This window comes from Coptis chinensis, chromosome 2 (genome assembly GCF_015680905.1).
Source record: "Coptis chinensis isolate HL-2020 chromosome 2, ASM1568090v1, whole genome shotgun sequence".
Taxonomy (NCBI): domain Eukaryota; kingdom Viridiplantae; phylum Streptophyta; class Magnoliopsida; order Ranunculales; family Ranunculaceae; genus Coptis; species Coptis chinensis.
Window position 1 is genome coordinate 107992441 of NC_141457.1, and position 24508 is coordinate 108016948.

The 24508-nt window shown below is 35.7% G+C and overlaps 2 long non-coding RNA genes and 1 pseudogene across 2 annotated transcripts; all 3 read right to left on the reverse strand.

The window, feature by feature from the left end:
- Window positions 1-15394: 15394 nt before the first annotated feature.
- LOC147520289 (auxin-responsive protein SAUR64 pseudogene) lies at window positions 15395-15814 on the reverse strand (annotated as a pseudogene).
- A 4607-nt stretch (window positions 15815-20421) lies between these two features.
- LOC147520290 (uncharacterized) lies at window positions 20422-21842 on the reverse strand. Its single transcript, XR_015214397.1, has 2 exons — window positions 21795-21842; window positions 20422-20764 (listed from the first exon to the last, which is right to left on the reverse strand). It is a non-coding gene; the product is annotated as an uncharacterized LOC147520290 (long non-coding RNA).
- Window positions 21843-23216: 1374 nt separating this feature from the next.
- LOC147520291 (uncharacterized) lies at window positions 23217-24263 on the reverse strand. Its single transcript, XR_015214398.1, has 3 exons — window positions 24155-24263; window positions 23387-23783; window positions 23217-23320 (listed from the first exon to the last, which is right to left on the reverse strand). It is a non-coding gene; the product is annotated as an uncharacterized LOC147520291 (long non-coding RNA).
- Between the last annotated feature and the right edge of the window lie 245 nt (window positions 24264-24508).

A 24508-nucleotide genomic window follows, 5' to 3' on the forward strand; every position in this document is an offset into this window, starting at 1 on the left:
GTGCAGTTGCATCCGGTTTCCAATTTCCCGTTAATTATTTTTTAAGATTAGTTCTACGCATTTGCATCATGTTTCTCTACAATTAATTTTTCTTTGAGGTTAGTTCAATGGAGTTGCATCTAATTTCCGATTTCCCATTAATTAAATCTTTGAGGGTTAATTCAATGTATTTGCATCTAATTTCCGATTTTCCGACAATTATTTTTTTATGTTAGTTTGATGTATTTGCATCCAAGTTTTGATTTTCCGATAATTATTCTTTGAGGTTAGTTTAATGCAGTTGTATCTATATTCCAATTTTCTATTAATTACTTTTTAAAATTAGTTTAATGCTTGTATTTACATCCAGTTTCCGATTTCACGTTAAATATTATTTGAGGTTTAGTTCGTTGCATTTGTATCCAGTTTTCGGTTCCCCATTAATTGTTTTTTGACGTTATTTTCATTTAATATTATATATATTTTAAAATATTTGTCATTATTGTTTTGCCGTTATTTTTTTTTTCATTTTCTATTATATATTTTGTGATGTTATTTTTTGTATAATTTAATTTTCCACATGTAATTTGTTTTGATTTGGTATATAATTTATTTAAATCCAATATCCACTTTAACTTAATCTCGTTATTCCACCGAATATATAACATTATAGAGTTGAAAAATTATATTATAGTGCTGAAAAATTATAAATTCATAAATTTAATTGGAATATGTCATAATTATTGTGGCAAGAATTGTTATTTTTGGAATCCTTAACTATGAATAAATGTCTAATTCCCACAGTGGATGGCGCATCAAATCAAAAGGCTTTTAGGAAAATCGTTTTCGGTAGAAACTATTATTTTTAGCAATTTAGTTGTTTGTCTCATATTTTTTTTTCGTAATTAGCTATATTGTTTAGGAAAAATTGGAGACTCTGTGAAACTCTAAATGAGATTTTTTTTTTTCGTATTTAGCTATAGTGTTTAGGAAAAGTTAGAGACTCTGTGAAACTCTAAATGTGATTGTTTCCTTATTTATATCATATTTTTTTTTATAATTAGTAATAAAGTTAAGAAAAAATTAGAATCTCTCCGCGAGAGTGCTCCAAAAAATAGATTGGTGAGGGTATAGCTATAATATATATCTAAAGAATTGGAATATGTCGTAATTATTGTGGTCAGAATTGTGATTTTTGGAATTCTTAACTATGAATAAATGTCTAAATCCCACAATGGATGTCGCATCAAATCGAAAGAGTTTTAGGAAAATCATATTTACGTGGAAACTATTGTTTTAGCAATTTAGTTTTTTGGCTCTTTTTTTTTTTCCTTAATTAGTTATATTGTTTAGGAAAAGTTGGAGACTCTGAAACTCTAGATGGGGTTGTTTTTCAGTAATTAGCTATAGTGTTTAGGAAAAGTTAGAGACTCTGTGAAACTCTTGGGATTGTTTCTTTATTTATATTATACTTTTTTATAATTAATAATAGAGTTTAGAAAAAACTGGAGTCTTTGCGAGTGCTCCAAAAAATAGATCGGTGAAGTTATAACTATAATATATATCTAAGGATAAAGATAAATATTTGTTTCCTATTTTATCTCCTACTTTTTCTTAATTAGTCATGACACGTGGACACCCTAGAAACGCTTTCTCAATTGAAGAGGGTAGAGCTATAATATATATATAAAGAAAACTGATATTTCGAAAAATATTAGATATATGGTGTGGTATGGAGTAGTTTGGCAACTATCCCGAAAAAAATCAATGATATATAACTATAATATTCCGTGGGGACATACTCAAAGGCCTATCCCATGGGGTGACGGTTCAACCATATATGCATTCTAATATTTAGGAAGTTGTTCGAGATCCGTGGCCTAAGTATGTAATTGATCAACCAAAACCTAGCGTCGATGCCTTTTCCCGATCGTTTGGCTACAGATTATGTGGGAATTCTGCAGTTAAAGTTAAGCGTGTTTTGGTGGGAGTAATTGAAGGATGGGTAAGCTCCTGGGAAACAACTGTCTAGAGTTAAAACCAGCGCGCCTCACACTGTCGAATGTCCACAGTGACTAAGAAGGGATAATATCGACACGTAGTGAAATCGTTACAAAATGGTATCGGAGCCGAGGATGCATGGCTCTCTCCTGGGGAGGGGGGGGGGGGGCGAGAATGTAATGTCCAGTGGGGATATAATAAAAGGCGTCTATCCCGAGGCGAAATGTTACTACATGTATCTGGAAAGGTGCCTAGCCCTTGGGGTGGCGGTTGTGCAATATATGCATTTTACCATTTAGGAAGTTGTTCGAGATCTGGGGCATAAGTAATTAATCCACCAAATCCTAACGTCCAGGCATTTTTCGGATCCTTTAGTTACGAATTCTGTGGGAACTCCGCAATTAAGCGTGTTTTGTGGGAATAATCTAAGGGTGGGAAGTTGCTGTTCGGAGTCTGAAAACCCCACACTGTCGGATATTTGCAGTGGCTAAGTAGAAACATTATCGGTGTGTTAGGATGGGCGGATTGTTACACTAACTCCACATATCATAATATTTCGTTGCAAAAACAGAAAAAACAATGTTATGCTAAATTTCACCTTAAAGTTCGGGAGTTCTTGAAATATTTCGGCTGAATTCTTGTAAATTTATGCGTTTCGAGGAATTTGATGTGTTAGATATTATGGTATTAGATTTCAACATTGGCGATCTAGAAACCCTAAAAATCACAGATTTGTTGAAGCAAGTGAAGAATCCGATTTAAATAAAAACTTTCGTAAGTATTGAGTGTTAGTTTTTCGCTTTTCTTCAAAATCATGCTAAGATTTCACCTTAAATTTCAGGAGTTCTCAAAATATTTCGGCTGAAATTTTGTAAATTTATGCGTTTCGAGGAATTTGATGTGTTAGATATTCTGGTATTAGATTTCAACATTGGCGATCTAGAAACCCTAAAAATCACAGATTTGAAGCAAGTGAAGAACCCGATTTAAATAAAAACTTTCGAAAGTGTTGAGTGTTTTTCGCTTTTCTTCAAAATTAATGCTGAGATTATGTTGGGAATTAGGTAAGAGACAATTTAAACTTTATATAGATTGTCTTGAGAAATTGAGAAGTATAAATGTGTGTTAGTTTGTTAAAATTTTACTAATGGAAAGGAAAGGAATAAAAAAAGTAAATTAACTAAAAGGGGCTCATGTAAAAACAATCTAACGTGAGGTTGGAAATTGGGTGGAAAATAAAGTAATGCTGGTGAATCAAAAGTGCATTTGTTCCTTTTCTTTAGGCCTTATGGAATATAATGCCATCCGTTATTTACTCAAGAGCCTTAGAGCAAGTCCAATGGGGGGCTATATGGGCTACTAAAAGCAAATATATATAGCACCCCAACCACAAAAATGTCATTCTAATGGGGCTGGTTAAAAGGGTCTTAAATTTGGAAGGAGTCAAAACCCAAACCAAAGTTAAGACCTTCGCTAGCAGCTGCTATAATAAGTTCGGAAGACGGACGACATAGCTTCTGCCGTCCGTGTGTTAAATTTTCGGACGGGACGGCTGTGGCCCATCCATCCAAAAAAATAATGGATAGACGGCAGAAACTATGCCGTCTGTATCATTTAACACTCCAAAACATAAAACACGATTGGATTGGTTTTTTGATTTTTGGGTGCCAAATTTGACTGGGCAAGCTAGAAAGCCTATGTGGCATCTTTTAGCAGCCCAATTTAGCAGCTCTCCATTGGACTTGCTCTTATGGAAGTTGCTGATGTATATAAAATCTAAATCTTTGTTTCAGCTTTTCTTCATATATAAGTGCTACCGCCTTACAAATTTTCTTTCATCACATCAGCCCTTCAAATAGAATGTGCATTAGAATTGAGGTGTGGTTATGCGTCTAACCAGTAATCTGAACTCTGAACAATATGGGAGCTTCACCTAGTACCATGGATTCCATCTGAAACATCGCAACTTCGAGCTTCCTATTTTTCTATATATATATATATAGAGAGAGATAGAGAGAGAGAGAGAGAGAGAGAGAGAGAGAGAGAGAGAGAGAGAGAGAGAGAGAGAGAGAGAGAGAGAGAGAGAGAGAGAGAGAGAGAGAGAGAGAGCATTTCCACCACACTTTTTATACCATAGTTTATACTACACCCCCTATTTAGAGAGAGAGGTTCCGTTTATCACACTTTTTATACTATAGTTTATACTACACCCCTACAAAATGAGTTAAGGGCTAATAATTTGTGGATATGATTTACTAATCATAGATATCATCTACACAAAAATTCATCTTATTTGGAAATCTCTAACCTAGTTAAAAATCATTGTTAACTTTGAATTTTGTTTAACGGCTTAGATTATTCGATTTTGCAATCATCTTTTGACATAGTTAAACATTATCAAATGAGTTGAAATTTTATAGAGGTGATCTTCATGGTTAGTTGAACACATCCGCAAAAAACTAGATTATAATTTGCGTTGTAGGTGAAGTTGTGGGGCATGGTATAAACTATGGTATAAAAAATATGGTAAACGAAACCTACTCGTATATATATATTCTAATAAGAAAGCGAACTCCCCGAAATAACCGTTTTTTGGTTCAACAGGTTAGGATTAAAAAAAAATCAGTTAATATTCTCTCTCAAATGGCTAGGGTTGAAACGACGCCCTTTCGGTCTTTCCATTTAAAATGTTTCCTTTCCAAATCATCAGGCTCCAAAAGGCATCTTCTCTTTTGCCCTCTCTCTCTCTCTATCAGTCGATCGAATTTATGGGATTTCCAATTTCAATTCTCTTAAATAAAGAGCAGTTCCATATTTCCATCAACATAGTCGAATTCTTTTGAAACGGTATGTCTCTCTCCGACATGGCAAAGCGTTTTATCCCTTCTTTGAACTGTGTTTTGGTGGAGAAAATCATTCCTCCATCAATGATTGACTACTTATGGAGTCTTACTTCCTTAAAAGACTACCAAGGCAATCCTTTTTTTTAATGAGTTTATTATGTTCAATAGTTGTTTTATTGTTTGTTTTGTCTAAAATGTTGATGGGGGTTTGTGTAGTTTAGTCTAGTTCAATTTATAGTTTATGGGTAAAATAGTTTTTGTTGATGTTCTTATTATTTTTTCATTTACATTTTCACTTTTTTTTTTTTTTTTTTTTAATTCTTTAATTATGTTATTTTTACATTATATATAATGCTAATTAATGAATAAACTTATCAGATGCCAGTAATCATTATAAGATATATCATGTTGTCAATAACTATTATTATCGCCTATCTTCTATCCTTTGCAGGTGCCGACTAGCAAAGTCGGTAAAACCTTTGGGTGATAATACCAGAAGTCTGGGGCTCGAACCCCACCAGCATCAAAGAGTTACTGATCTCATTTAAAACAGACTTACCAATCAAATAATAATAATAATAATAATAACTATTATTATCAAGTTTTGGTCGTTGTGTGAGTTTATATAATCATATTTTTTTTCGCAAATTTCGCTTTTATTTGCTCTATGCAAATTAGATGTGTCGTCCGACAATGTATATTGATTAGCTCAGTAGGTATTGAGTAAGTTTCCTTTTCATTTCATGTGCAACAATATAGTAGTACAAAGAATTGAAATGGGCATACACTTCCATTGACGTACTGTAAGAATTGAAATAGGCATACACTGATACACTCCGATCCATTGACCTACTGCAACAAAGTTACAAGGTACTTATCACTTGCTCTTTGTAAGGTATAATCTATATACACTTTCGCCATAGCACTAAGATCAGGATGATATAATGATTTCAAAAATGTCATCACTAAACTGTAATACTTCACTTCTTTGGGTTTTACTCTCTTTACTCTCTTTCTCTATGCATGTTGATCGCTAATAGTGCCTAATTCGATATGTACCACTAAGGCACTAATTGATGACTATAATGCCATATTGTTTTGCCTTTCTATTTTAATAATTCCTCCAAATGGCTAACTTAACATAGACAATGTGGCTATGCATGTAATATTTAGCAACAAAGTCTCTTAGAGGAAACTTCAAGTTTAATGCATGTACGCCATTCAATAGCCAAGCTTAAATATAACTAATTGTGTATCTTTACTTCATTCTATTTTTTCATAGTTCATAATATATGGATGAACGTTCTGTTGAATTATAGCGGCGGTTTCCAAGGAAATTAAAGTATTCTTTTCACATTTTTAGTTAGGTACTCTGTTTTGCAATTATACATGCTATTTTGCCGTGTATGCGTAAGTGCTTGCCTTTCATCCATAAGGTATCGTAACAGTTTTTCTTCACCACCACGCACGACACATTTTTTTAATGATTCATTAATGCTAACCCCTTTTTTTCCCCCTTCATTTTATATTTTTCAAAAACAAAACAAAAATCCTTCATGAGTTATTCTCCGTCACAGAATGTTACAGTACTCGTTTATTTTGTCCCTTTACCAATCTTATATTAGTCACTCATAACATATATAAATATTGGCTGACACTCCACTCTCATAAGGTCAAATACCTAATATTAAGAAGGGTGTCAACCGTGACTTGCAAGAGTAATAACAAGCATCCTATTTTCAAGAAACTCTTTAACTCAACCATCCTTTTGAGTGTGTATCTTTAGTAGGAGGGTTTGGACTTTGGAATTGTGCGTTTACTAGGAGTTCTTGGAATCGAGTTATTAACTTAGACAAAGTATTGTAACGTGATATGGGTCAGTTGGCATCTAGGTGTGAATGTTGAACTATGAAATGTAGTATCCACTAAAATTTTATGTTCTTGCTACATAGATCCCGTGATGTTATTTCGTTTTTCTAGCACTTGCTTTTGCAACAAATTGAAAAGTCCTTTTCTTCATTTAGTGAAAATATGTCATTGGCTTTGGGTATCAAGGATACAATTGTAACCCTATACCCCATATCTTAGTGAAACGACATAAACATTTTTACCTCCCTATCTAAGCTAATATGGTAATCAGTTTAATCAAATGTTGTTTTCCGTTTTAACAATCACGGCGTCAATTCTCCATTTCTTACTTCTCTTTTATTTATTTTTTTGTTTCCCTTTTTCAGGGAAGCTCACGGGAGTGCATATGCAATATAGTTTGTCTAACTTTGGGTCAACAGCATGATCTAAGATGGCACTACTTTTATTAGAGTACGGACACTAACAGAAAAACAAAAGGAATCTAGACTAATATTATGTGCTATGGATTTAGGGTTCTGGTCCCCAACTCATGCTCTCATTTAATTTTCCTATATATATTCAGGTGATAGTTTTGTTGTTTTATTTATTTTGATATGGAATTTAGGTTGTCAATTGATTAATAAACCACATCTCCTTTTGAGTATGTAACTTTCAATGTATTGATACTATTTTTGATGAATAAGAAGAAGAAGAAAAAGTTCTGTCGATTCATGAATTTTCATTTGAAAGTAGTATCATATATAAACAACAACATTTATTGCAGGTGCAACGCACGTGCAGTTTTGCTAGTATAATAAAGAGGGATCAATTAATATACTATGGTTTATACCACACCCCTTTACAAGATGAGTTAAAAACTAATATTTTGTGGATATGCTCTGCTAACTATGGATAGATACTCTACAAAAATTCGGCTCATTTGAAAACCTCTCAGAACAAGTCTAATGGGGTGTTATATGGGCTGCTAAAATGCCATATAACACCCCCAAACACCAAAGTGTATGTAATTCCAATAGGGCTGCTATAAGGGTCCTAAATTTGGCTGGTGTGATAAACCCAGTCAAATTTGTGGCATTGTCTAGTAGCTACCATAATAAGTTGTTTGGGGATGACACGACCACCGCCGCTGCCGTCTAATTGTTAATTTGTGCATGACGGATAGAATGGCGTCGTCCCCAGATTTTACAGACGCAAAAATTGAAGACATGTGTTCTTCTTTTCATATACAAATTCATTCTAATCATTCCATGCAACTCACCAATCCATTCCATTCATTAATTCACAACTCAACAATCCACACATCCATTCAACTAAACAAAATTCATTCATTAAACAAACATAATTCAATTCATTCATTAAACATAATCTATACAAACATAAAAAAAATATATAAACTAACTTCGGCTTGAGCCTTCGCTAGGTTGACTCCTCTTTGATTTACTCCCTTGTCGTGATTCTCATAATGTCATTTCGAACAACATCCCTTCTAACTCCACGGCTCTATCTTGTGACTTTTTCTTCTGATCTTCTCGCTCTGACATCAAATAATGATAGTACTCATTGGGTTGTAGTCATAAACGAGTCACGTATCCCATGCATCATTAGTTGTGACTCAGCATATCACGTCTTAAGTGTAACCTACAAAAAAAAATCAATAACTTTAAGAACAATCATCACTATAAACCAAAAATAATTTGAGTTTTGAAATAAACCAAATACTAACCTCATCTAGAGTGTCAAAATCCGGGACAAGGTTCGGAAGATAACTTTGATCAATGTGAGGTATAGGCATGGCGACATGCATTCCCTGAGATGTAACCATGCCATAGATCCATGGGTTATCCGGATCAGAAGAAGGTGGCCTGGAGTAAAAGCCTCATAAGGACCTTGGGATGAAGAGTAGGGCTCATCAGGGTGTGGGATACGCAAATCACTTCTAATAGCCTTATGTCCCACAAAGTCCATGCTAGTAGCTTTGTACATGTTAGTAGGCAATATAAGACCTCATGAGACGCGATCCCAATAACTATCATAGTCACCATTCAAATCTAAATAGAGTGAAGCCTGTGGCCACAAGTCTTCATTACTTCTAAGGTAGAACCTCCACTGACTAGCTCTTCCTAATAGGCACATATTCTCTAGAGGAGGGTGTGGGATGAAAGGTGTCCCAACGATTTGGTGCTAACACCTATCACCCAGGTACCACACGATAATACCTCCAAACTCAAAGGTGACTCAGCACATTATAAGATCATATGAACGTCGTACACGACGAATCACCTCACGTATCCACTCATCATCCACGGTATATATCCCCAACCACATCCTCAACATTTAATTGCATATAATCCACGACATATAATTTAATTGCATATACTTTGTAGTATACCATGCATGGTGTCCACTGTATCACCAATGCTGATCTAGTCTCGAGTTGATTACGGTATAAGTGAATGTTGTGGTGTCCTTGACCAGATCGGTGTTCTTTATAGTCAGTCATTTATCCATGCTCTAATCTGTGGGACGATATCACGGTCCATGTTTGTTCTCAGAAGTGGAGCCATTGTAGGTACATACTCATGTCACCAATACTATAATAAAAATAAATATAAAAAACAAATTTGTTATTTAATATAAAATTATAATACTAAAAATCTAAAACTTACTCGTAAAAGAGGGTGAAACCAATCATCATATTGACCATCCGCAACATTATCATTAGATCGACACGCCTGATCTAATGCGTAAATCAATGCTCCAAACATAGCACCACCCCCTCAGAATGCCCAGATTTAAAATATGTATTTATTTTATTTATTAATTAATTAAAAATTATTTATTTATTTAAAATCGATTGGATTGGATTTGGATATGTGGGCCGGTTTACGGGCCCGAAGTGCGTTGGGCTTGGGTTTTGCAACCAAGTATATAAACACATTGTTCTAGAGAATAGGGTTTTTAGAGAATAAAAAAATAATAAAAATGGAGGCAGAGATAAAAAGTTGGATTGCTGGAGGGTGGAGCGCGACGGTTCGAACTACGAGGGATTCGTGAAGCTGTTAATACAGGTGAGTAGACAGTTTTTTCTATTTCACGGAATTCAGAATTTTACTAGTATACGATTAAAATTCCCATCATCAACCTGTTTCTATTCATTTTCAGTTTGTTCAGCTGTAGTTATTCGGCGATATTGTCGAATTGATTAAACTAGATAATGTTAGGGTATCTTTTGTTTAAATTATTGGACTTTTGTGTAGTTATTAAACTGTCGAAACTACGAAGGGGCTGTTAAGGGCGGCGCCACGCCCAAACTTACAAAACTCGTTTTACTGTTGTGCGTGGGTGGTTTTGTTTTTGTTTTGGTCGATGTCGGGAGTTTAGAGAATGGACGTCGGGATTGAAATGGGTGGTTGAACTGTCGGTGGTAGTGGGGAGTTTGGGCGTTGATTGAAACTTCAAGGACGCAAGAATGGCGGTGGCCAAACCGGTGGTTGGGCTGTTTTTTTTGTTTGATTGGTTGTGGTGTTTTGTGGTGATGTGTTGTGATGTTGGTTAGTGGTGATTGAGTGGGTGAGGGCGGTTGAATATGGTGCTGTTGGAAGCTTGAAGGAAGCCATTAATGGCGGTCCGAAATTCCTTCCAGATCTAGTTTTGGAGAAGATGGTAGGTTTAAGAGTTGGGGTTTTAGCTTTTAGTAAAGTGGTAGGGGTTGTCGCGGGGATCAAAACCGTGGGCTTGGAATGGGTGGTCGAGTGGAGGTCGGCGGTGGTCGATCCGGTGGTGGCGGTTGGAGAAGATGATCGGCTTGGACTTGGGCACCGGTGGTTTTAGTTCTTGGGCCCTAGCTTGTTTTGTTTGGGCCAGACTTATTTGGCTTAGTCTATGGGCCAGTTCATTTGTTGTTGGGCCCGATTCTATTTTGGTTTTGGTTGGGCCTTTTCCAATTAGATTGTTTTGTTTGGGCCGATTTCATTAAGTTTTGGGACCGCTTTTAGTGTTAGTTGTGGGCGAGTTCTATTTCGGTTTGGGCCCAAAACTAATTAGTTTTTGGGCCGGTTTCTAATTTTATGTGGGTTGGTCCTTATGACCCCAATTGGGTCAGGTTGAATAATAAGTTGGTGTAGACTTTCGGGGCCGGGTTTTTAAGGTTTGGGCTTGGCCAGTTGGGTCTGAACCATTACCTTGGTCATGAGCCCATGAGCCATGCACATTGCCCTTAGCTATGAACCATGGCGACGATCCTGAACCTGTTGAACATGGAAACGACAGGTTGACTTTGACAATGACAGTTTGACTTCGACCATGATGTGTTGACTTTGACCATGACGTGTTGACCGTTGACTTTGACCGTTGACTGTGGAATGTTGACTTTTTCCAGTTTTTCATATATTTAAGAATATGGACAAATATAGTAATAAAATATTGTCGAAAATTATATAATGTTGTTTGTCATTATCTAATTAAGATTTGACGTGAGTAGTGTGTAAAGCATATATATATTGGGCTTTGATTGTGGATCGGGATCGTTTTAATTGTGCTACATTTTATGTTGTAAATTGTATGGACAAATCAAATGCTAAAATGCTGTGGAAGATTGTATAAATTTGGTTGTCATTATCTAATTAAGATTTGACGTTAATATTGTGACCTTATATAATATGTTAGGATATATATATATTAAATGCAAAGGTTTTGGAGACATAAATGTATAAACGCTTCATTATAGTATATGTGAGAGGCTAGTATAGTATAGTATGTGTGGATATTTTCTCACTCGATTGTGACTTAGTGCAATAATATATTGGCACGCGACGTAATGAAAGTGGTTATGAGATATAATTAAGATATTTCTAAATATTGTGGCATAGTGCAATAAGGTATTTGACCCTTGCGTGATATAGTGGAAATTTTATAAATCATAAATGTATGACACTTGAATAAACTACGAACGAAAAATCCTAGAACCTAGCTACCACAACTCATGTGATTTGCCCCGTGGTGCGCAGCAATTTGATTGGCCCTTCTGGCGTTTTAGTGAATCTGAATGGCCCTTCTGGCGTATGTGATATGATTGGCCCTTGTGTAGGGTGTATATATATGAGATGTTGATTGACCCATGTGTTGGGCAATAGTAGCCGAATAGTGGCTTGATTATTCCGTTCACAAATATTGGAACGAGACGCGCGATATTTTATGCGAATAGTGGCGAAGATTTTACATAATGGCTTCCATGTGAGGGTTACCGGTATCACGGCATCCCGCGGGGTAGTTACATACGAGTGTGGTACATTATGTAAGGGGAGGCATGTGGATGTACATGTTCGGCGGTAGCGATTGTGGTAGCCAGGGAAACTAGGTAAGACATAGATACGACGTGAATTTTAAGGACACACAAAGAAAGCCGTAAATTAATATAATTATGGTAATATGTTGGTTAATGATATATCTTTAGATAGATGATTGTATATGGCTTTGCAGAAGGGTGGGTCAAACTAATTACTTGGGCAGAGACGACCCCCCCTCTGTAATTGAGCATGAAATGCGGTATGTATATAATATGCTTGGTTGGTTATTTGTTTAGTTAGAACCTAAGGCGCCTCGATGGAGGAACTACATGCCTTATTTATTATGCGTATGGTATGTCGTATTAGTCGTTGAAAGTTAAGGCGCCTCGTGGAGGAACTACCTGCCTTAATTATTGTACTTAAGGATGTTGTATTAGTCGTTGAAAGTTAAGGCGCCTCGGTGGAGGAACTAACTGCCGTATAGTTTGTGCATATATTGGTATAAGTATATGTTGTATTTTAGGGCTACTCACACCAGCATTTTTATAATGCTAACCCGATTTGCATATTTGCTTATCGGGTGTGTTCATTAAATGAACATAGTTGATAAGTCTTGACAGGTTTAGTGTTGAAGAAGATTGTTCTCTTTGTGGGTTTGCATTAGCGTACATTTCAAGAAAGGCTTTGTTTTTCTTTGAGGTGATATAGATTTTCAGTTGAGATAAGGTTATTTGCATTTTCATTTGTTAATTTTTGTAATAAAGGGAACTTTTGTTTAAGTTAAAATTTTTATTGGTTTTTAATTATCCTCATATTTAAACTGTTTATGGCTTTTTGGAAGTGGAGAGTGCATCACACCTCGGAGATCAAAGAGTCGGAAACAAATAATGTTTTTCCTGAATTGCCGAAAATTCGGGGTGTGACAACCCCAGTCAAACTCATGAATGTATTCTAACCAGACCACACTCTATCCAATCTAATCTCAATGAACTATCACCTGTGGGGAAGAAACAATTTGTGATTTAATAAAAATAATATAAGGCTCGCAAGTACCTCTCTTGATTTGTACCCGCAAGGCACCAACTTTCGTCACTATCTTTAGTCTTCTCAATGAACTCATTCACAAAAAAAGAAATTAAGTTTGATCCCCTTTAGACCAATGATTCGACCTGATATTAGGCCAACGCTCCTCTGCGTAAGCAAAAGTCGAGTACCGACCTTCTCCAAACGCGTGACTACCTTTTTTCTTTTCCTCAGCCATTCCCATGAGCATAGTGACATCCATTGGAGTGATGCCTATCTTGCCTTGCAGAAAATGAAAACTGTGAGTTGTGTCCCACTACTGCTCGGTTAAAGTATATATTAGACCACGGTTGACGTTTTGATATCAACACCGAAACAATGACCCAAATGGATATTGTAAAATTTCATTTCATATGTCTGCAAACAATCTCCTTTGGCAAACATTATTTTCCACCAAGTGTTCACGGATGCTTAACAACACCGCAATTTCATCTCTCTCGCCGCCTAAACATTTATTCAAAACACTTCATTAAAATTTTTTTTTTAAAAAAAAATAACGATCAAATGCTTACCATATTTACAATAACACGATGAAATATGTGTGTTTCTAAGTTTCTAGCCAATGTAGGATATGTTAGTGGATCGATTGGGTCCGAAAATAGAATTACTAGAGGGTTTTGCAAATTATAGACTTCGTTTACCCTTATTACTCATTTTGAGTGACACCAACAATTCAATCAACAATATCTTCTAGAACTTCAATTCAAACAATACTTAAACAAAACACACCATTTCAAACACATTCCAACATCAATGTCACTACTTCAAATATCACTATTTCAAATACATTTCAACGTCAATCTATTTAAAACCAACATCAATCCAACATTCTAACATCAATTCATTTCACAAAACACCACAAAGTTAAATAAAGAATGGAATTGAAATAAATCTCACTTCAATTTAACGACAAACAAACAATTCAACATTCTAATTTCAACACTCTTTAAATCATTAAACTAATTAAAATAACCTCACAATAAAAAAAAAAAAAAAAAAAAAAAAAAAAAAACTCATAATCAATCAAAATAAACTCAATAAAATCAAATTTCAAAGTTGTAATTGATACCTTGTGAATGTATATCGGTAAAAATAGTCGAATCCAACAGAAATTGAGGTGGGAGAAAGGAGATTGAGAGATTGAGATGGAAGAGACCGAGAGAGAAGAGAGAAATAGAGAAGAGAAATAAGTTTTACGTTTTTAGTGGCCGCATATCTGAGACGACAGAGTTTCGCCGCTCGTTGCAACTTAACGCAGACGGATTTGAGTTTTTGATGATACAAACTGCTAAAAAACGTGATCGGAATGGTTTTTTTATTTTGGGCTGCCAAATTTGGCTAGGTAAGCTAAAACGCCTATGTGACACTTTTTAGTAGCCCAATTTAGTAGCTCCCCATTAGACTTGCTATAACTTATTTAAAAATTGTTGGAAACTTTGAATTTTTTTTAACCGCCCAGATATAATATACCTTATATGGTTTGTACCACGTCCCTTTACAAGATGAGTTAACTTAATTAAAATAAGTATGTAAGTAAAACTTCACATAGGAATTGAATACAACCCTAATTTGTGGATATAATGTACTCACAATAAAAATCATCTCCACAAAATTTCAGTTTATTTGTAAATCTCTAATATTAGCAAAAAATGATTGCAAAAACTCAATATTTCTGGACCGTTAGATTTCTTTTTAAAGATGACAATAATTTTTATCTATGTTAGAGGTTTCTAAATAAGCTGAAATTTTGTGGAGATGACATTTAAGGTAAGTACTTCATAACCACAGAAAATTAGGTTTGAATTCATTTTGTAGATGAAGTTTTATTTACGTATTTATTTTAAGTTAACTTAAGTAACTACTTTTTAGAGAAAGACTATATATATACATACTGCTTTCTTGGTTAACTGGAGTGGACTATTCTTGATGTTTCATGTGTTGTTGCGTCCATTTTCCTGCTTTTGGTAGAAGCATTATTTATCTTTTTCATGCATGTTAGCTTTCTCTTATGCTTAGCCACCACTGTAAGTCCATTTTTATCCCACTCTGACTCTGTCAATCAGAAATGAATATAATGAATCTGAGGACCAAGTGAATTTCTTTTATATTGAACATTGATATGTTTATTTCGTTGTCACGTGGATGGTATATGGATAAAAGAAATTCATGAGCGTCGTCTTTGTCATCATTAATCTAACAATGTCACAGCTAACACGGATAAAATTATCATTTTGCACGAAATGAACTGAGAATGGCTAATTAAGACTGATATTAATGTCAAAATTGTATGGATTATGTACAGAGGTCGACAATATATGATAATTATAGGACATTTTAGAAACCCTGGATAAGGCATTGATGATGGCTAGATTGTGCTCGAGTAAGAGATGGAGAAACTGAGCAGCGTCCACTGGCCAAAGAGATAACCAAAGCCTTCTCCATATCATCAGATACACCTCTTTGAACCAACAAAACAATGTAATCCATAAGAATCGCGTCGCAGGGCAATCTGATTGGTCCATTACTTGGTAGTCCAAACTCCTCTTCAGCCATTTGAAGAAGCTCTCTAAAAATGTTGTTGGTTAGATAGGCTAAAGGGATCATGTATCTTTTCTCGTCATAAGTGTACACAACAAAGTGGCCTTTACTTGCTACCGACTTAGAAGACTTCTCTGCATCAAAATCGACAACAGGTCTTGGTACAGAAATTCTTTTTCTCCCAATGCCTGCAATTTTCTTCCATTTCATTGCCATTGCGATGATTCTCTTAGAGTTAATCATGGTGTATTGGCGTGTGGTATTGTGCGAAATTGATTGCTTAGAAAGAGAAGAGAAATTTGATTGTTAAAGTGCTGAACGAGAAATTGTGTTTGTGTTGTAAGGAATGAGGTTCTAGCTTTGTTATATACACTTTCACGGGGAGGCACTCCATTAAGTTTGGTTCTCCGTGTTGGGTTGCATGGCATGCAAAACCATGTGATGACTTGATTGCATGGGATTATGAGGGGTCATATTTGGAGTTTATGAGGTGATTAAAGGATGAAGGTTAGTAATATAGAGTTAGAACTGAATTTTTCTGTCTGTCTGTCTGTTAGGTAATCCAACATCTCCCGTATATACTCATTTTCTTAACTCATATAGGAACGATACTCACAAGTCACAATGTCTTGAATGGATAGACAAATACTTCATCACCTATAGCGACATTTTACTGCTGCCTAAACTAAATTACAAAGTTTCATTATTCTGTTCAAACATTTTATTCATAAGCACTGCACATTCCATTATTCTGTTCTGTTCAAACCATATTTAGGCTGTTTTTTTTAAAAATGAAGATATGATCGATTTATATCAGTTTGTTTTAGATAATACCTTAATAACGAAATTGATGATAAAAGAAATGCATTGGTGGTGTGGCCAAAGGGTTTCTTCTTGCATTAGCTTGCTATCAGCTGATTTGAAGCATCAATCGTGCTCAAGAATTTAAATCTTTGAATGTTGTCGTTGGGTGGCTTTGACATGGGGCCCTATTTAGTCGCGGTCTGTGATACAGTATTCAGTAGTTCAGTCTTACTTCCTCCGGCCCTTAAAGGCTCAGACACGGGGACTTTGAGACAGTATTACCGTTTATGGAGATTCTTGATTGGTTTGGACAATCAGAAAATATTACGCTCCTCTTATTAAAATTTCACGGGGCTCAAAGCAAGTTCTGAGAGAACTGCGGGGTTCGCGAAAAATGGGCTGGGCCTACTTTATGGAGTGAATTTTTGCTCCCAGCATTGGTTCCTCCGTGCGCTCCAAGGAGATTTTGAGTCTTACACATCTCATCTTTTCCGCAAAAAGAGGGAAGTTAAAATCCTTAAAATTTTCAATTTTACTAGTTTGTCCTTCATAAATGAAATAAAAATAAGAAATAAAGAAAATGTAAAGTGGAATAAACCAATAAATGTGTGTATTTCTTTTTCATCTTCTTCCTGTAAAAATGTGTTAATAATAATAATATCATCTTCTTGTTAGTTTGTTCTTAATGCATCCATTGTGTTTTTTATATTTTAATTCATATTTTTTGTCTTGTTTTCTTTTCCTTTTTATTTCATTTTTAATTATTAGTTATGACTTATGAGAGACAAACTAGTAAAATTGGGAATTTTGAGGATTTTGTGTGAAGTGTAACTACCTTTTTTTTTGTGGAAAAAATGAAACGTGTGTAGCTGATAATTTCCTTGGAACGCTTGAAGGAACCAACACTGGGAGCAAAAAATCACTCACTTTATGGACATTTACCTTCTCCAGTCATGAGATTTTGACCAAACTATTCTGCTAGCTTCCAAAGTTGCATATGCATATGAATCGACTCATTGGTCGACCACTGAAGCTTGGTGACGCACCCAGCTTGATTCTCACAAGTGGATGTCTGACATAGGGATCTAACTCAAATGCACGGAGCAGATTCTTCTGTTTTTTTGTTATCAGCGTATATATTCTACACACGTAAATCCGTAGTCCCTTTGACTTGTGCTAGTGTGTTGAACACTTGAACGTACTCCTGCGAATTCAGCATACCGTATGGCACCTAGAATTCTAGAATGGCGTTTATTTTTACTATTTATTACAACTGTCTAATTATGTGTTTTGCCGCATTTGTGTATGATAAAACTAATCTAATTTATTTGTTAAAATGGTTATTATTTATGAAAATCTCCTGTATATTTTTTGCGCTCACTCATTGATCATGACGGTTGACCGTGTTTTTTTTGTGTATATTTAAGGAAGGAGACCCTAATTTCCCATCTAATAGGAAAAAAATCTTAATTGGCTAATCTAGTAAGAAGTAATACTAGTTAACCCATATATTAAAGCATAAATAATATATGTAGCCAATATTTTCAACTTGGATTAACACGTAGATAATGTACGATATTAGTAGAGAGGGACTATCTATCCTTTCTCGGAATAATATAATGATGAATAATCTAATGGGAGTGAAATGGTCGAAAACTAAAAGGTATTCATATATGCATATGATGTGCTTTTTGGGATAGTGGAGACTTGAGAGGATGTGGTTTCCTCAGACATCTTAAAGAGCTCTTTAATGATATTGTCATTGTTTAAAAAAATCGGTCTAAGCGGCCCGTGTAAGCGGTCTCTCTAGGCATGCATTAAGCGGTGCCTTAACCGACTCGCCTAGGCCCAAGTCGTTTGAAAAATCGGTAGACCGACTAGGTGGGTCTAGGAGGACCGATTAGGCGGGCTAGGCAGCTGGTCTAGGCGATCCAGTCAAGTTTGTTTGTTTTTTTTTTTTTTTTTTTTTTTTTTTTTTTTAATGATTAATTAAATGTCAAAAATTAAAGGCCTGTGTAGACTTAAGATTTGAATGAGTTTAAAAGACAAAAGTCTAATGTAAATTATATGCTACTATAACAAATAGTATATTTTTATATGAAGTCGATATTCTTCAACTATTACACATTTTTGTAATAAGTATATTTGTTTGTGTTTATTTTTTGAGTTATAGTAAATGATTTTCTTCATTTCTTGTAGTATAGGTGCGTATTACTATATATATTAGGAAAAAAAACCGTCTAACGCCTAGCCCGTCTAGGCACTGCCTAAAAAGCCTAGGCGCTAGGCGCTCTCCCACCTCCCGACTACCGCCTAGCGTTTTTTAGAATACTGGATATTGTTCTTGAGATATTCCAAGGAAATCACAAAACGTTTCTTATCTGTGGTGTACCGTGTACACAACAAAAGATCCCTTAGAAGGTGTGGATAACCACATTCTTCTGCCTCTATTGGAAGCTACTTTCTGCAACTTTGTTGTCATCTCAACGAACCTCGTGGGATTGATCATTGTTCACCACCACACTGTTGAATATATGAACAAACGATTTTCAAGCAATCAAGAAAGCTGAAAAAATATTGCTAGCTATGTCTTCGAATTGGACAAGAGAATCCTGGTGAGGACGTGAGGTACAACGGCAATGAAGTCATGAAGATATAGTTATATATATATATGTACATGGAAAACTGTCAAACTGACATAGTATCTTGGTGTAGCTTCATATGTGTTGGCCAGGCTACAATAATTAAGTGTGGCAAAACAGCGTGCTCGTTGGTCTTGCCTATGGTTTTGATACTGGAATATGGTAGCAACTAGCTAAATCAACGTGCGCAATGAACAAAAGAGATGGGCGTCTCTTTGGATTTTATCCAGCAAATCAGCAATGCTCACTAGTCTGATCCAGGTGGCTAGGGTTTGTTCATCAAATTAGTTGTCATTTCATACCGTTATAAAATTGTATATACCATGTCATATACAATCAATTTTTCATCGACCCCACGTACCAAACATGCAATGAACTAATAAGAAAGCTTTGGAAACAAACAACACTGATAAGTGATAACATCTACCCTACTCTTTTATCTATTTTTAGGCAAACTCTAAAACCGCACTTATCCGTGGAACTATTGTACTCTGTAGGGTACTTCACTACTTCAATAGTTCAATAGCATCCAAAAAATGCAACCACTCGTGGCCGAATACGGGCACATTCGTTGTGAAATTGAATATGCAATTTGACATTCTAGTTCCCGAGCCCGAGTGATTTTTTGCTCCCAGTGGTTTTTGCTCCAAGAGCTCTAAGTCCAATCAAAACCCACCATGTTTCCAAATAAATTGGGGAGCCAACTAGCCAATATTTCTCTTTAAACGTGAACTTCCTGTTTTGCCCCTCTTTAAAAGTGAGATTCTTCTTTCCAACAACTCTATAAAGAAAGGATCAAATTTAATCATGAAAAAATCTAATGTGCACAGGAGAGAGAGGGGTGTAGTCGAGACCACTCATCACAGTAAAAAGTGCGTGTGTATTGCATCACGAAGTACTATGTAAGAGCCTAAATTCATGCGTACCGGTGCAGCAGGCGTACTCTAGAATTGTTATTTAATCATCTATTTGTAGTGTCAAAATTCACTAAATATTATGTAGTGGAATCACAATTTTTTTTTTTTGTGTGTTTTTAGCACTACACCATAACAGGCTATTTGCAACGGCAAAAAAGCGTTGCTAATAATTTTTGCAACACTTTTTAAGCGTTGCAAATATGGCGTCGGTAAAGTGTTGGAAATATTTGCAACGCTTAAAAAGCGTTGCAAATAGAAATTTCCAACGCTTAAAAAGCGATGCAAACAGAAATTCAAAGCGTTGCAAACAGAAATTTCCAACGCTTAAAAAGCGTTGCAAACAGAAATTCAAAGCGTTGCAAACAGAAATTTCCAACGCTTAAAAAGCGTTGCAAACAGAAATTTCCATAATTTAAAATTCATTTGTAACGGTTATAAACCGTTGCTGATGGGTTGCTAATAAAAAATAATAATTTCTCATATTTTGTAGCGAGACCAGCTAAACCTACAATAACCAATGAATACAAGAATCCAATGAATACAAGAATGGTTTAGACAAATATATACATAGCTATAAACTCACTCCAAACTGAAGCAAACAAAATTAAGGACAGAAAGCAAACTTCCCACGAAACAAACCATCATTGCTTTCAAAATCTTCCTTTCACTCTAGGAAGTCCTTGGCATCTTCAAACCCAAAAAGCTCAACGCCTTCGCATTCCCCTTCCACGGCCACAGAAACCTGCCCCGCCACACCCTCAACCCATCGCTCTAGCAATAGCATCTCCTTGTGCACTCTCCAACTGGATTATCAATACAATGAATAGCCATTAGAAAATAACAATGCAAAGAAAAATTAAAAACACTGTGACTACCAAGGATGGCACACTGGATTTCATGTTTCTTTTGCATCATCAATTTATATAATTCAGAGTTTCCCCAATCAGATTAGCTTTCTTATTCATTTATATTATTGTTATCAATTATCTATAACTAGTTGTAATATTTAGTTGGTGTAGTACTTGTGATTCACAATCTATTCTTGCACACATTTTACGTTGAAAAAAGGATTTAGTCCTGCTATAAAAATAACAGAGAATCAACAATATCTATATAAAAGAGCCAAGGCTTGAAATACATGTTCTTGATTGCTTGCTTTGTTATACCCTTATTAATCTGTAATCAGTATACTTTGGCTAACAAAAATCGATAACATTTAGTACTAAAAGTTGGGTTACTTTGGATAAGAGTGAGAAGGTACCCGACATATATGTCTAATTTTATCAATGGTCGTAGAGTTTCCCTAGTTGTTGTTGCTTGTTTACACATAGTTAATGCCATACTTTTCGAGTAATGCTACATGTTTACGGACAAAGAGACAAAGGATCTTAGCACTAAGAACATTATAATGAAAATCTAGAAAAGTGAGACGCCGACAAGACTAAAGCGGTCAAGTTCATTTTAGTGATGCACTGATACTACATTGCAACCTTTTGTGTGTGTGTGTGTGTGTTTTTCTTATTTAACACCTGACCCTGCATCTCCGCATGTTTATCAGTTTATAAGAGACTTCACCTTCTTCTTTTTTAATCTTTTTATTTGTGAGTTCTTGTATTGTTTGTTGTTAGGGATTGTTTATCATATAAATCAAATGTGTTTTAAAAACACTGTGACTACCAAGAATTCACCACTACATACAAAGTACTAAACCACAGTTCTAATGAGAAGCTACAAACTACAAAAACTCATATCACGATACTAAAGGTGAAAAACGTTGCGAAATATGTATGAATTTCTAAAGGAAAAGGAAACAGTTAGAAGATGAAAACATACTTGAACCCAATCATCGCTTAGTCCAAAACTCCTCGCCTTTGAAAGCAAGCAAATCGGGATAGAGTTCAACTACCAATATTCTAACAAGAAGCATTGGCCTTTTGATTCCATTTATCAGCAGTCCAGGTCCCTTACCACCAGAAATTATCTGGTCGAGTACTTCGCTAATTGCAAATACTGGAATCCCTCTTACAAATTGATGATCCTCAGATGTACTACCACCGTATTTTAGCTACAATCGGGTATGTTAGCTCTTCCAACCAATAAGTATCATAGAGAAAGAAGTAGCACTAAACAAACCTGAGTCGAAAAGCTTCCCCAAATTGCTTGAACCCTTCCACGGTCATCAGTTAGCACACCAGAGAATGTACTACCGAAATCTGGAACAAAAAGAAAATAAGAACAATATGAAACTAATCATAGAAAAGAAAAACATAAAGTGTAACTACCGTAGTAAATCAGCCACCTAGATAAATCCAAGACATGGAAAAATAAGTACTTGTATCAAGTTCAATAACTTCCATGTTTGTTGCTCTATAACGTGGGTAGTCAACGGAGCCAACATTCAAAGCAAAGACAGGGGATTTTCTAGATATAGCCCCAGACTTCTACTTAAACCCACAAGATAGACTGAATCTCCTTGTCTCAAAATATCCTATTATGGTGTAGTGTCATATCATAATAATTCAAGATTCATAAACATAGGAACAATAAAAAAAGAGTCACAGAGACATCTCAAAGCCTCCATGCAAAGGTCCAAGACGCTTCATTCGGTCCAAACTACCCTAGCACGTGGGACACGCATGTACCGCGTCCGTGCTATTGGAGCCTAAGAGTTATAAAACAACATAACCCTCCTTAAGATTATGGTAAAGTATACCTCTCCATTAACTCATTAAATGAGGAGGAAGACTCCAGCATCTAGCAAACAAGGTAAAGGTACGAAAAAAATAAATAAATAGAAAAATGCATGCCATTACTTACCTTAGCCCAAAGAGCCAGCTCCACAATATCTATATCCACAACTTTCGGAAGTTGGCCCAAGACTCTTTGCATATGTTTAAGGTGCACAGCAGAAGACGGTTCCTACAAACATAAGACAGTAGTTAACCCAATAAACTATTGATAGGATGTAAAAATATTACACTTATAGGCATGTTTTAGAATTCAAGTTAGTTACCTGTCATTAATGTTGCGCATGGTCCACTGAGATGGAGCAACACTGATTCCTAAGGTTGTCAAATCCACATTCTACAGTCCAAATTAAGAGAAGGGAAACAAAGCGACACGATATGACTATATGAACTCAAGAGAAATTACCGAAAAAATGTACATCCACTGGGATCATTAGAAATAACCTCCACTTTAGAAAGATGCTTCAGTTTGTACAAATTGGCGGCAAAGCTACAAAATAGGAGAAAAGAAAAAATTAAATGAGAAAATCAGTTAATAAAAAAAGACAAGTAGAGAAAATGACCTCAAGAACGAGTATTTCAAAACATGAAGCAACGCTGTAGTCTTCTGACCTTTAATAAACAAATGATGAATAATAATAATAATAATAAATTATTGAAAAGATTAATTATACGTACTTGAAAGAGCAAGGACTCTAGGTTTAGCCACGTTACTCTCGCGACCTTGCCCCAAACTTTGATACACATGACAATCTTTGAAGAAGAAGAAGAAGAACTAGTTCCTTCCACTGCTACTTGGCAAGCTCTTCGTAACTCTTCATCGTCCGCACTCGATTTCGCCATTTATATTTACTACTAGTGCGGGCTCGAATGAGGGTGGTCTTTTATAGTCAACAGAGACGAATAAACCAAGTCTTGAAGTAATTACAAAGGCATTAAACATAATGTCTACTCGGGATCTCGTATTGTTGTTCCAGTTTCCTTCTCTGTCACTATGACGGTCATTATGATCATGGTTGTAATTTCCTCTCGGTTTTACGCTATTTGAAGAATGGCGGTCTTTCAAAGAAACCTTCTGAAAAGTTCAAACAAAATCAGATCTCTCTATTGGTTCGTAAGAAGGAGACAATATAGAGACGGTAAAATTATATAATGCACTTGACGGAGAACGAAAAGATGGCTTAAAATCATTTTCTTTCTAAACCAACGATTCATGCAATGACGAAGCGACACCGGTAAAGGAACACATTTAGACTCCCCCTCTCTCTCACACACACACAAGTATTTTATGCCCCATCCAATTGAACTGAACTAAGATGCTAAACTGCAGCCATATTCAAAAGATGATGAGACTTCTTAAACTGATACATAGCCCAAATATTTAAGATACTACAATTAGGTACATACTGGATCAATGAAAGGTTGCAAGAAATATTTTCATCTTACAGTATTTGGAAGGTAAGTCCCAGTTCTGCTTCGATACCTAGGTAGTTCATCACCATAACGCTGATATACACTGGTTGGCCTATTGGAACCAGGCTGAAATGGTGCAACAAACGAGGTGAGGGCCATAACTCATGAGTGACTCACGATATTGCCATTGGGTGAAACAGTCTTCCAGACCCTCCCATGGAATATGGCCCTCAGAATAATGCCAGAGGGTACCATAACAGAGAAGGATAAATTGGAGGACCATGATAGCGTGGATTTTGGCGAATCTTCCTACTCGATGTGGAACTAAAACTTCGAACTTTTGGGATACATTCCTATCCAACCAATCTGAAAAGGCCCTCCCTCACG